Genomic DNA, 12,128 nt, shown 5'->3' on the forward strand with positions numbered 1-12,128 from the left:
AAATATAAGAGGAAAACTACGACACAACATTAAAATGTAACACACACAGAAACAGACTAAGCATTAGACAAAATCCGATGAGAATAACAAAAATAACATCAAAATCAAATACATGAATTTTGGATAGAAAAGTACCGTGACACGTCTTATAGTAATGTGAATTCACACTCAAACATAAGAGAAAACAAACGACACAACGGAAACATAACGTTAAAATGTAAAACACACAGAAACGAACTATAATATAACAATGGCCATATTCCTGGCTTGGTACAGGACATTTGTTAAAAAGAAAAAAATGGTGGGTTGAACCTAGTTTTGTGGCACCAGTTTTAAAATTTAATACGCCAGATGTTCGTTTCGTCCACACAAGATTTACTAGTGACGCCCAGATACAAAAGTTCGAAAGTCAAAACAAGTACAAAGCTGTACAGCACTGAGGATCAACAGTTCAAAAAGGTTGTGCCAAATTCGGCTTGGGATAAACACATCCTTATTATTTAGAACAATTTATGCTTTTGCAAACAGTAAATTTTATAAAATGACTATATAAAAGATATACATGATTAAACTGAAGTAATAACTAATAACAGAAAACAAAACCCGGATACATTACATAAGCCAACACAAAAAATAGACATACCCGAGTTAGTCAAGGCCTCAACGCAAAAAGTGAAAAAAGTGACGTCACATACGAAGTTGTAAAAAGGCACAAAATTGATGTCACATTTGAAATTCTAAAACAGCACACAACAAATGACGTCACATTTGAATGACTAAAACTATTTCTCAAAAATAAGATAGAATTAGGATGGATTTAAGATTATATTTGAACAAAATACTGATATTACATTTAATAACAATGAAAATGGCAATACCAATTCTTATATAGCTATGTCCAGTTTATTTTGAATCTAATTGAAAACGTAAAACATCGTACAAATTACGTTGAACAAAATCAAATCTAATAGATTAAGGCGGTGATTAATTTTCTTTACCATAACACATGAAAATAATAGAAAAAACGTCAAGACATTTGACAAAATCCGATGAGAATTCCAAATATAACATCAAAACTAAATACATGAATTAGGGAAGGAAAGTACCGTAACACGTCTTATAGTAATGCGAATTCACACTCAGCAAAACAGTCACAATCGGGAATAAGTCACGTTCGGTAATTAAAAGATTAGACGACGTAATGACAAATCACAATCTACCATGTGGTAAAAAGGTCCTTAGCTAGTTTGGTCAAAGACACATCGTATGGATCCACCAATTCGTGATGGTGTCCATAAAATTTACGGAGTGTCAATTTTAATCTGTCCTCCTCATAACTTTGTTGGAGCAGTTTCTGCGTAAGGAGCACACTCCTGTATATGAAGTCCGTATAGTGTAAACAAGCACGAATAACGTATCAATTGTGATATGTTAACACCATACCATTGTCAGCCACCATAAATCTGTGTAAAAAAAAAGATTATCTCCAGCTGTCCATGTGGCAATGAATGTATTGATTGAAATTTACATATTTGACATTTTAATTGGCGATTCACTTCATAGGAAAAGGGAAGAAAAGAAAACATGATTTATATTCCATGCTGGTGAACCAAAACGTATTAACATATGTATAAGTGATCGTACATCTTCAGATGTCGCTGACTGGTAGCGGGTGAATAAAAAGGGAATCTCTTCACACTTTCAACATGATAGTATACAGCGAAATATTATTTGAATTGTTAAGCTTAAAAATGAAATAAATAAATTACATAATATTTTATGTGTACCGTATCGAAGACTGATGTTCTTCTGAAATACCATTTTTGAAGCATATACTAAACACCCTCCCCCATAATAGATACAATAAATTAACGTCCTACCATATATGATTTTAAAAATCAATTTAAATCGCTATTTTCTATATACAATGTTCTTTATTGTATTCATTGAGGGGGGGAAACAGTTTTAATAATTTTTTTATACTTTTTTGTTGAATTTGACCTTTTTTTTCGTAATTGAAAGATGAACCAGAAATACAGTTTTGAATGAAGAAATTAAATAAAAATTGTATTTTTGATTATATACTCTTTACATGTTAAAGCAGGTCTCACAATTGTCATAGATTTAACATGTTTAAGCAACGACAAAAACAACACTAGTAAATAATTTGTTATTATGAATATTTTAATTGCAGTCCTTCTCTCAAATCTATGCAATTATGGTAATAATCAGTTTTGTTAAAAGTACTTCAATATATTGAATAAAATATTTCAAAAGAACAATCAATTCTCGTATATGTATGCTTAAAAAAATACAGATTAAAGATCACTGTTTGTGGAGGTTTCATTTCCAGGTTATCACTAACCCAGTAGTCAGCACTTCAATGTTGGCGTGTAAATCATTGATTTTACCATTTTCTGAAATTTCTGTTTATAAAATGGTGAATTACTTGAAATTAAGGGTATTTTTTACACTAAGCATCGATTGCACAAACCGTATTTAATTTTCATAATTTTTGTTTCAACTTCGTATATGATTCTGCCTTCAAACTGTCTTGATTCGAACGGCACTAATGAGTCTTATGAAAACAAAACGTCCGTGATCCTAACGAATGATAAGTCTTGTACAAGCCGCAGTGTTATATACAAACTGAAGATTAGATAATGTTATTTTTTTTTAAAGATTCCTCGATTTCGCTCAAATTGTTTAACATATCTTTTGGAAATTTGGTCAAACTTTTACCAAATGCAGACCACTTTTTCATTCACTTAATTTTGTAAATCAAAAATTGAAAAATAATAGATTTATTGCATGATTCTGTCAGACGTAAGCGATACAATATTTGGATTTTGGGAAAGATATCAGATAAAGATCTACAAGTTTCTTGCTTTTTTTCGGAAAACTTGGGAGAAAATGTAAAAAAAAACCGCCCCCTTTTGTTATCATTTTAGCAACAAATATACATCGCCCAATCAATTTGACACAGGACGTTTTACTATTGGACAAATATAGATGTTTGATAAGGATTTAATCAATTACGTATGTATGTCATATTTTTATAAAGTAACAGGGAAACTCTTTATATTTGGAAAACCAAATATGACCACGACTTTCATTTTCAGCTCATTACTACAAATTTAGCTATAGTACTTTAACGATATTTTCTTATTGTAAATTCAGTATTGTTCAGAAATGTTGCTTATGGTCAATTCAGTACTATTCGGTAGTTTTATAGACATACAGATAAAACAAACCTGCAAAACGTCCTTAACATAAACTTAACAGATTAAACCTGGCTTAATAAAAAGGTGTACAGCTGTTCACATCAAAATGACAGTTGCAGTTCATGATTGTTTAACTAGTGGTTTGAACGTAAGAATAGGTTAATTGCAAAACAGAACCGATAATTAATTATCAGTACTAGTGTTAGTAACTTAAAAAAAAATGTACTAAAATATATCACTTCGAAACTACCTACAGACCTAAATTTGAGCGAATTTAAAAATGACAAACATTGCGTTTGCGTGAAGAAATTGCATTTCATTTGTGCAAAAAATCTGTTATTTACCTGAGTATTAACAACTAAATTCATAACTTTACGGGTATATTTTTCCCAGGAGGGGAAGCTATCTCGTTATTTGTTGCCTTTAATTTATTAAACCAAGCTTATAACTGAAAGTATCACAAACGACCATGGACATAAAACCGTGAAAGTGTAATATCTTTTTACCAATATCGACAATTGGGTACAGATGCGCATTAGTTTTTCCATAGGCCGTAATGGTAACGTTTTCTTCTGTTGCTCAGTCCATATCGTTAACTTGGATATGTGTGATGGCTCGTTTCGAAGCTGAGACATTTTGACATATGTGGTTAAATTTTCGGGGTACGAAGTGAGATTACTTTTTCCGTAAATTAGCAAACCCCGAGTATCCTTTTGTGATGCGGCTCCTCATGGTAAATAATCCCATTTTTAACACAAAAAGTTCTTTGAAAATTTAATACTTTGAACACATTTAATAGCTCCATAGATTTTACACATTTATTCTGTGTTCCCCTACTTTCTAAATTAACTCAAATGGTTAAGCTCAGTCACTTGTTTATCATAGAAAAGTGTCAAATATCACTACACAGAGAATTTTTGTTTACACGTGACTTTTGAGTTCCTCATTTCAAGGCGCATTAGGGATCTTGTCCCATATTGAAATCCATACTTCTGATTTTTCCAAATATTTTGATGTGATCTTCATCGGTATAACATTCTGAATAAATCTGTGTATTTTTGTCCATTTCTGAAAAAAAATAAAGTTGTTTTAGCACTATAAGGCAATGACACTTTCGTCGCTATATTCATTTATTTTGAATACAATGAGTATGTATAAGTAATTTCTTCCAGAATACCTTCACTAGTCAAAACAAGGACAAAACTTCTGATTATAACCTCTTATTACAATACACAGACCCTGTTAAAGCATTCTACAAAATTTTCTTGTGCCTTAAAGTGCATTTTGACAGAGAAATTATGCAAAAATGAAGGTTGTATAAAAAAAAACACCAAAATAATTATTCTTACTAGTGGAAATCTGGTATTTAATACTGTTAAAACCACTCTAAACTACTTAGTAATCATCCATATCATATAATTAGAGTACAATATAGTGCAAATTTTCAAAACTTGTCCTTTCACATAATTCTATTTGAGAAAAAAATGTTTTTTACATGTATTTCAGTGAAAACCTTTTATCAGTGAGAAATCCACAAGAGGTCTTAACGGAAACATTGTGACATCACATGTATAATGGCGTCATTAAATAACGACAGATCAAAGTAGTGCTAAATATAGTTTGCAGTGTTACATGAGAAACAGTTGCCGCAAGATTTAACTCGAAATATTGAGTCGTAACGATCTGTAACTAAGCCTTTTCATTTAATACCAAGACCATAGCAACAGTTTTCATATTAGCATATTTTTAACATACCGACTGTAATTTCAATTGCATAAATATCATAAAAAACAATTTAGAGCTTGCCTAATAAAACAAAATGCTTACCAGTTATTCAGGACTTTTTAAAACCTCTAGTTTGCCATCTCAGGTTGAAAATAATGATACGTCTGGAACTGAAATAAGACCAAAAAAATACTCAGGCTTTGTTATCATTTGATTTAAATACATAAGTATTATTGAGAGAGAAAAAAACTTATTCTTGAAAGTTTAATCACAAAGAAAGACAAATGCTTCTCCCTTGTGGCTTAGCCACCTTCATTTAAACCTTTTGTATTAGAAGCAATGGGTAGTAGCTAACTAGCTTAATAATTGAATAGGTGCAGAAATATTGTTTTCAAAAAAGTTTGACCCTCCCCCTTTTTCAGTGCTGAGAAATGACAATATCTTTTGTTTTGCTCATGTGCATTAAAAATAATAATTCATGATTTTCTTAAAGCATGTAAATGTTTTTTCTGTTTTTTATGCATGTGATATCTACTGACCAGGGGTCAAATCATTGGTTCACATGCGATGATGTATCTCACTTTACTCGTATGAAGTGTGTTATCTCCCTTGATTATCAGGTATTCCTGTAGACCAGAGTGATAATTACATAACAAAGACTATATTGTGTCATGTTTACTTACAATTTAATAATATTTAAAAGTTTTTTCTTGCCTTTTCAATGTAGCAAACAAATTCCTTTCGGATCTCTCGGAAGTAAACAAAGTTATGATTGTGCCTAAAAAAAGTGTTCAGCCCCGTGCCAGTAATGTATTTTAAAAGCGAAAATTTCCTTGAGTTTTTGCTGATCTTTATCAATAATATTTATCTTAAACCATTTATGATAACTAGGTATAAATAAAAAATACTAACCATCATTTTCGGTGGTGTACAGGTGAAATCATCCATAAATCAGTCCGACAACTTCTGGAATTGAGCTTCTAAATTGGGTACAGATGCGCATTAGTTTTTCCATAGGCCGTAATGGTAACGTTTTCTTCTGTTGCTCAGTCCATATCGTTAACTTGGATATGTGTGATGGCTCGTTTCGAAGCTGAGACATTTTGACATATGTGGTTAAATTTTCGGGGTACGAAGTGAGATTACTTTTTCCGTAAATTAGCAAACCCCGAGTATCCTTTTGTGATGCGGCTCCTCATGGTAAATAATCCCATTTTTAACACAAAAAGTTCTTTGAAAATTTAATACTTTGAACACATTTAATAGCTCCATAGATTTAACACATTTATTCTGTGTTCCCCTACTTTCTAAATTAACTCAAATGGTTAAGCTCAGTCACTTGTTTATCATAGAAAAGTGTCAAATATCACTACACAGAGAATTTTTGTTTACACGTGACTTTTGAGTTCCTCATTTCAAGGCGCATTAGGGATCTTGTCCCAATTGCTTAATTATGGATTTTGGCACTTGAAGTCATGCTGCTATTATAATGCTAGAAAGATATAAACCCCGTATACCACTTCTATTTTTTGAGAATGTGTATCATTGTAACACTAGTTTTAAGTGTTCATAAATAATTTTTGTTTTCAATGCACGTAACTCACACCCCAAACACAATGACATTCCCATAATAGGGGAGTATCAATCTGTGCTTAAGGGCATACGATACAGTTACAGGGGAGGTAATGGCATTGCTAACGTCAAATATTATTTTCCGACGTCAAACTGTGACATATCGGGAAAAGGTGCATTTTTCGACTGATTATTATATTTAAACGTGTTTAACTTGAAAACGAGTTCATGGACCCCTCTTTTTTAAGAATAGTTTTACCAATTTTCCTGAAAACGTAAATATTGCAATTTAAAAAAAAAAATAAATGTACAGGAAAAATTGACGTTTTTTTTTTCTACATTTATGAAAATTTGATAAATCTGAGTTATTTGTAAAAATAAGATGCATGAATTTATAGGCCATTTGTATGAAACAGAAGTTACAAATAATTTAGCAAAACACAGCTTGTTATCATCTTTTAAAACAAATAAAGTTATGTATTTCTGTCGAAGGAAAAATACGTCTAAAAATCCTAATTTTGAGTAAATATCTAAAATTTCGACCTCATTTTACTCCAAAAGTAAAACATGAATGTATATTTTTTATTCCATATTTCATTTAATCAGGTAAACTAGTTATGAAAGGTACCAGGATTATAATTTAGTACGCCAGACGCGCGTTTCGTATACATAAGACTCATCAGTGACGCTCATATCAAAATATTTATAAAGCCAAACAAGTTAAAAGTTGAAGAGCATTGAGGATCCAAAATTCCAAAAAGTTATGCCAAATACGGCTAAGGGAAATTCATCAGAAGAGAAAATGCTGAAGACACCTGGAAACAGCACCAGATCATTATGTATTGCATCTAATAAAAAGAAACAAACTGAGATTTGGATAGTTCCACTTCAAGGTAAAAATATTTATCTCTTTTGAAATGAAATTTTAAAAAAATATTGTAGCACTGTAGTTAATTAATTAAGATACTATTACGTGTATTTCTGTATTGGCCTTGTTATTGGTCCTCGGTCAGCTGTATTGGCCTTCGGCTTCGCCTCAGGCCAATACAGAAATACTCACGTAATAATATCATAATATTGAATCTATAGACGACTTTCCTTTATAATTATATCGTTTAGTCACAATATTGTAACCGACCATAAACTAAATGAAGATATTAATTAGCAATAGGTTATAAAATATGTCATATTCCTAAGAATATCATTGTTTACCTGGTTAGAAGTAGACTACGAAAATTAATATTTTCTCATTATATTTTTTATCACCAATCTAGTTGAAAATTTACAAGAAGAGAGCGATTCGTAATGTGTTTTTATGATCACCCAAAACAATGTCTGTCCTATAGACTGATGAAACCTTACTTAGTAAAACTTAATAAGTTGGTCTTATGTTTCCCAAGCACTCGCTTTAAATCAACTCAAATAAACATAATGCATAATAAATTTAAGTAAGGCATATGACTTGTGATATTTTGGATTAGGTACGTTTCAATTGTTTTTCGTATATATTTTAATGTTAATTTGTAAAAATGCTGATTTTGTAAAATCTCTAAAACATTTAAGTGTTGTATAATAACTGGACGGAATAGATGATTAGAAAAATCCCTGATTTTGACCTGAGAGTTGATTTAGAAGTTTTTATTCCTTATGATTCACTACTTAGATTAAGAAGGTTTTATTCCTCATGATTCACTACTTAAATTTAGAATATCTTTTATAATAGAATCCGTTTATTTACATAATTCAATTCCAAGCTTTTGTTTCAAGATATCTTGACTACAAATTCACTGTTATATTTATAGGAAACAAATCTATTTTTTTTAAAAATAAAAAATATTTATAGGAAACAAATATATTTTTTTTTTTGTAAAGATAAAAAAAAATAGATTTTTCTTCGGAAACAATTACTTGTTTTGATATAAAAACTGTAAACAGTAATTAAAATATAGATATACTTTGTTAGAAAACGAGGCCCCGGTTTTAATTCTTGTTGTAGATGATTACTAAGAAGCTGCATATGATTAGTAGGCTCGTATTTTTTCTTTGTCATATCTTTTCAAGAACACAATCGGCAAATATTTGTAACTAAGCACGTACACTGTCATTATAACAAATCGTTAAGTATAAGTATCTTTGATGAGTTTACTTTCTATAGTATCGATGACATAAAGACGCACATACAAATATTCTTGTTCTGATATTTTAATCATTTCCGAAACTTTTGTCTTATCATACATTTTTTTTAATGGTGAAAACCATTGTACTACAAGTCATCTATACTCTGACACTTATGATGTTGGTCAATTCTCTACATCACGAAGATTATTTCAATGTTATGCCAGGCCTACCCCCTGGAAATGAATATTTGATAGGCGTCGAATATACAAAGAGTAGTATACGTTGTGCCTCTTTGTGTGGAATAAGCTCTACATGTGTAACGGCAGTTCTCAATACTACAACAATGATGTGTGGGTTGTATCGGCAATATCAGCCTACTTCTGCAAACAGTACTTTATCTCAAGATGCAGTTCTGATTCTACAAAAAGGTAAATTTTGAACATGTACATCAACATTGATTGTCTCTTTAGAAGACCGATTTTTTAACTTCACATTGCAAAATATCAAAAAAAGGTTATTATAAAAAGCAATAGAAATAAAAATAGAATTATTATTTATGTGATTTTGGAATTCTTCATTCACTATTTGTATGCACATTTATGGGCATTATGTTTTCTGTTTTCCGTTCGTCCGTTCGTTCATTCGTTCGTTCGTCCATGCGTCCGATCGTCTGTCATGCTTCAGGTTAAAGTTTAAGGTTAAAGTTTTTGGTCGAGGTAGTTTTTGATGAAGTTGAAGTCTAATTAACTTGAAACTTAGTACACATGTTTCCTATGATATGTTTGTTTCTAATTTTAATACCAAATTAGAAAAACCCCTCCCACTTCCCCCATTTTCACGGTCAACTGAACATAGAAAATGACAGTGCGGATGGGGCATCCGTGTACTCGGGACACATTCTTGTAATTATATATTTTTATAAATTGAAATAAAAATTTCAAATGAATATACTTAGTAGATTGATCATTAATCGGGGATACATAGCCGAAATTTTTAGTTCAAATTTACTATAAAATGTTTGCGAATGAAACAACGGGTTTCTCCTTTGCATAATGTATTTCAAACAAAAACATACCACAAACGACAATTTCACATTTAGTGCCAAGAGCCAACCAATTATTTTACTCAAGTTTTAGGTGCACTGAATTGTTGTTTCTCGATGTTTACAAGTAATCGACAGACCTGTGTATTTAAAACTGTCACAGGGTGTTAATGTTATATAAATAATAAACAATCCTATCAGGGGCAAAACATGTGTTTTCATAAACATTGAATACTTAACTATAAAGTTATTCTATTAGTCTGTGATGAAAATATTAGCCTAATAGGACGGTCTATCTAGCCACCTCTATTCGCGATGCAACGATGAACGTTCGGCAACAACTGTACGAGTCACGATGGTTATACTACTGTTGCCTTTATTTATACCTCGTGGCATAGAACAATTTAAACATGTATTATTAACCAACTAAATGCCTTATTACCAAAAGTGACTGTTTATTAAAAATTATATATTTTCTGTAATGGCCCTGTTTTTCTGTAATGGCCCTGTTTTTTTTCTGTAATGGCCCTGTTTTTCTGTAATGGCCCTGTTTTTTTCTCTATAATGGCCCTGTTTTTCTGTAATGGCTCTGTTTTTTCTGTAATTGCCCTGTTTTTCTGTAATGACCCTGTACTAATGCCCAGTTTGTCTGTATTAAGCCCTGTTTGGGTTTTTGATAAAGTTAATAAAACTAAGTTGTAAAGAGTATAATACCTTTTTGTATTTTATTTAATTTAGTAACCAGCAACCAACATTAAAGAACCATATAAAGGAATCACTGTTCATCCTGTTTTTCAACACATATCTCTTTCAACTTAATATCTTGGATATTTGGTATATTTAAAGCTTTATAATGGTGAAGTACAAATTATTTTGTTCAAACTAAACTGTCATTAAAAGAGTAAGACAGTACATCAAGTTAGCAGCAACACATTACAGACTTCCTCGACCATTTTTACAGACCTTGGACATATAACAGGGCCAAAATAAAAACATCTATTCATTAATACCTTAATAATAACTTGTATTTTATATGGTCTTGTTTTCTTATTATAACGTTTTTGTTTATTTGTAACATTTATTTGTTAGAAATTCAAACATAAATTAAGGTGACTCGATTTTTGTTGAAACTTTCTTTACTGTATAAAATGTATACAAAACGATATGTGAAATTTCAAATATCCAGTCATATGTAGGGCATTTATAAGTGCGAGATGAAAACGTTACCACTCACAATTGTGAAATGAAGATAGTACTTTGATAGCTCTTTGTTATCTGAGATAAATACATTAGAGCTATTTCCTAATGCATTGTTTGTATAAGTGTTTGCTTAAACTGTATCAGAATATTTTAGCAAACATAAGTCAAAACAAAGCTAGCAAGCTAATACCTTTAAAGTACAATCATCAGAAATTTAGCGAGAATGAATTTTTATTAGATGGCGGATTTAGACCGAAACCAAAAACTTTGATTTTTCGGTGACGAGGATTTGCCTTACTGTCTAAGGCATATGTATTCAATAATGGTGTGTCATATGATAGGATATATGTTATCCTACATATAGATCTGTACAAATAAAAAAGAAAAAGAAAAAAAAGAGAAAATAGAATTTACTGTATTAACAATAACTGCTATTTTTAAGGATATTTTTTCATATATTTCCTCAGACTTTCACTCAAAAAGTATGCATATGTTGTGTACAAGTTGTAATGTTGTACACATTATAATTTGTACAGAATTTTTGTACAAGTTATCTGTGTTTTATGACATGATGAATAAAATTGGATGATGCAGGCATACAGTCTTTTGCTTCGCATATTCCTGTCATATTTTCACAACTTCATGATACAGTCTAATACTGAGCATTGATACAAAAACATTATAAGACCTCACACAGATTTTGTATAGATATGAATATGGTATAAGGAAAAAAACAAAATTAGAATTTAAATCATTCAGGTATTCCCATTTCCAGTTTGATCGCAAGGAGAATAGCACTAAATGTTAGGTTGACGAATATTTTTTTGAATTTAAAACATAACACTGGTACATTTGTACATTTCATAAGTTAAACCTGTATCACCTGTTGCAAGAAGGTAGGTGTAAAAAATCTTATAACTTGTACAAAAACCCTGTACAAATTATAATTTGTACAAACTTACATCTTGTACACAACACATACATAATATGCCAATCTGATGTCATACATTTGTAAGAGATTCCGCTGATTTGATAACTAATTTCCTTCTGTGAAAATGCATCATCGCATATGCAATAGAAATGAATTGCCCTACACTGAAAATTCAACTCAAGTATTAGTATTCGACAGTAATCATGAATTGCAAAACGATAAAAGCATAGTGGAATTAAATTCAATATCAACAAGCTAAACGACAAAAACCCGTGTTAAGTTATAAAACATCAATAATTTGGTAAAGAGGTACATT

The 12,128-nt window shown here is 30.9% G+C and overlaps 1 long non-coding RNA gene across 1 annotated transcript; it reads right to left on the bottom strand.

Moving 5' to 3' along the window:
• Nucleotides 1-4,151: 4,151 nt before the first annotated feature.
• LOC139517383 (uncharacterized) lies at nt 4,152-6,002 on the bottom strand. Its single transcript, XR_011663135.1, has 3 exons — nt 5,862-6,002; nt 5,052-5,119; nt 4,152-4,292 (listed from the first exon to the last, which is right to left on the bottom strand). It is a non-coding gene; the product is annotated as an uncharacterized lncRNA (long non-coding RNA).
• Nucleotides 6,003-12,128: the final 6,126 nt, after the last annotated feature.

This window comes from Mytilus edulis, chromosome 1, assembly GCF_963676685.1.
Source record: "Mytilus edulis chromosome 1, xbMytEdul2.2, whole genome shotgun sequence".
In the NCBI taxonomy this organism is placed as follows: Eukaryota; Metazoa; Mollusca; class Bivalvia; order Mytilida; family Mytilidae; genus Mytilus; species Mytilus edulis.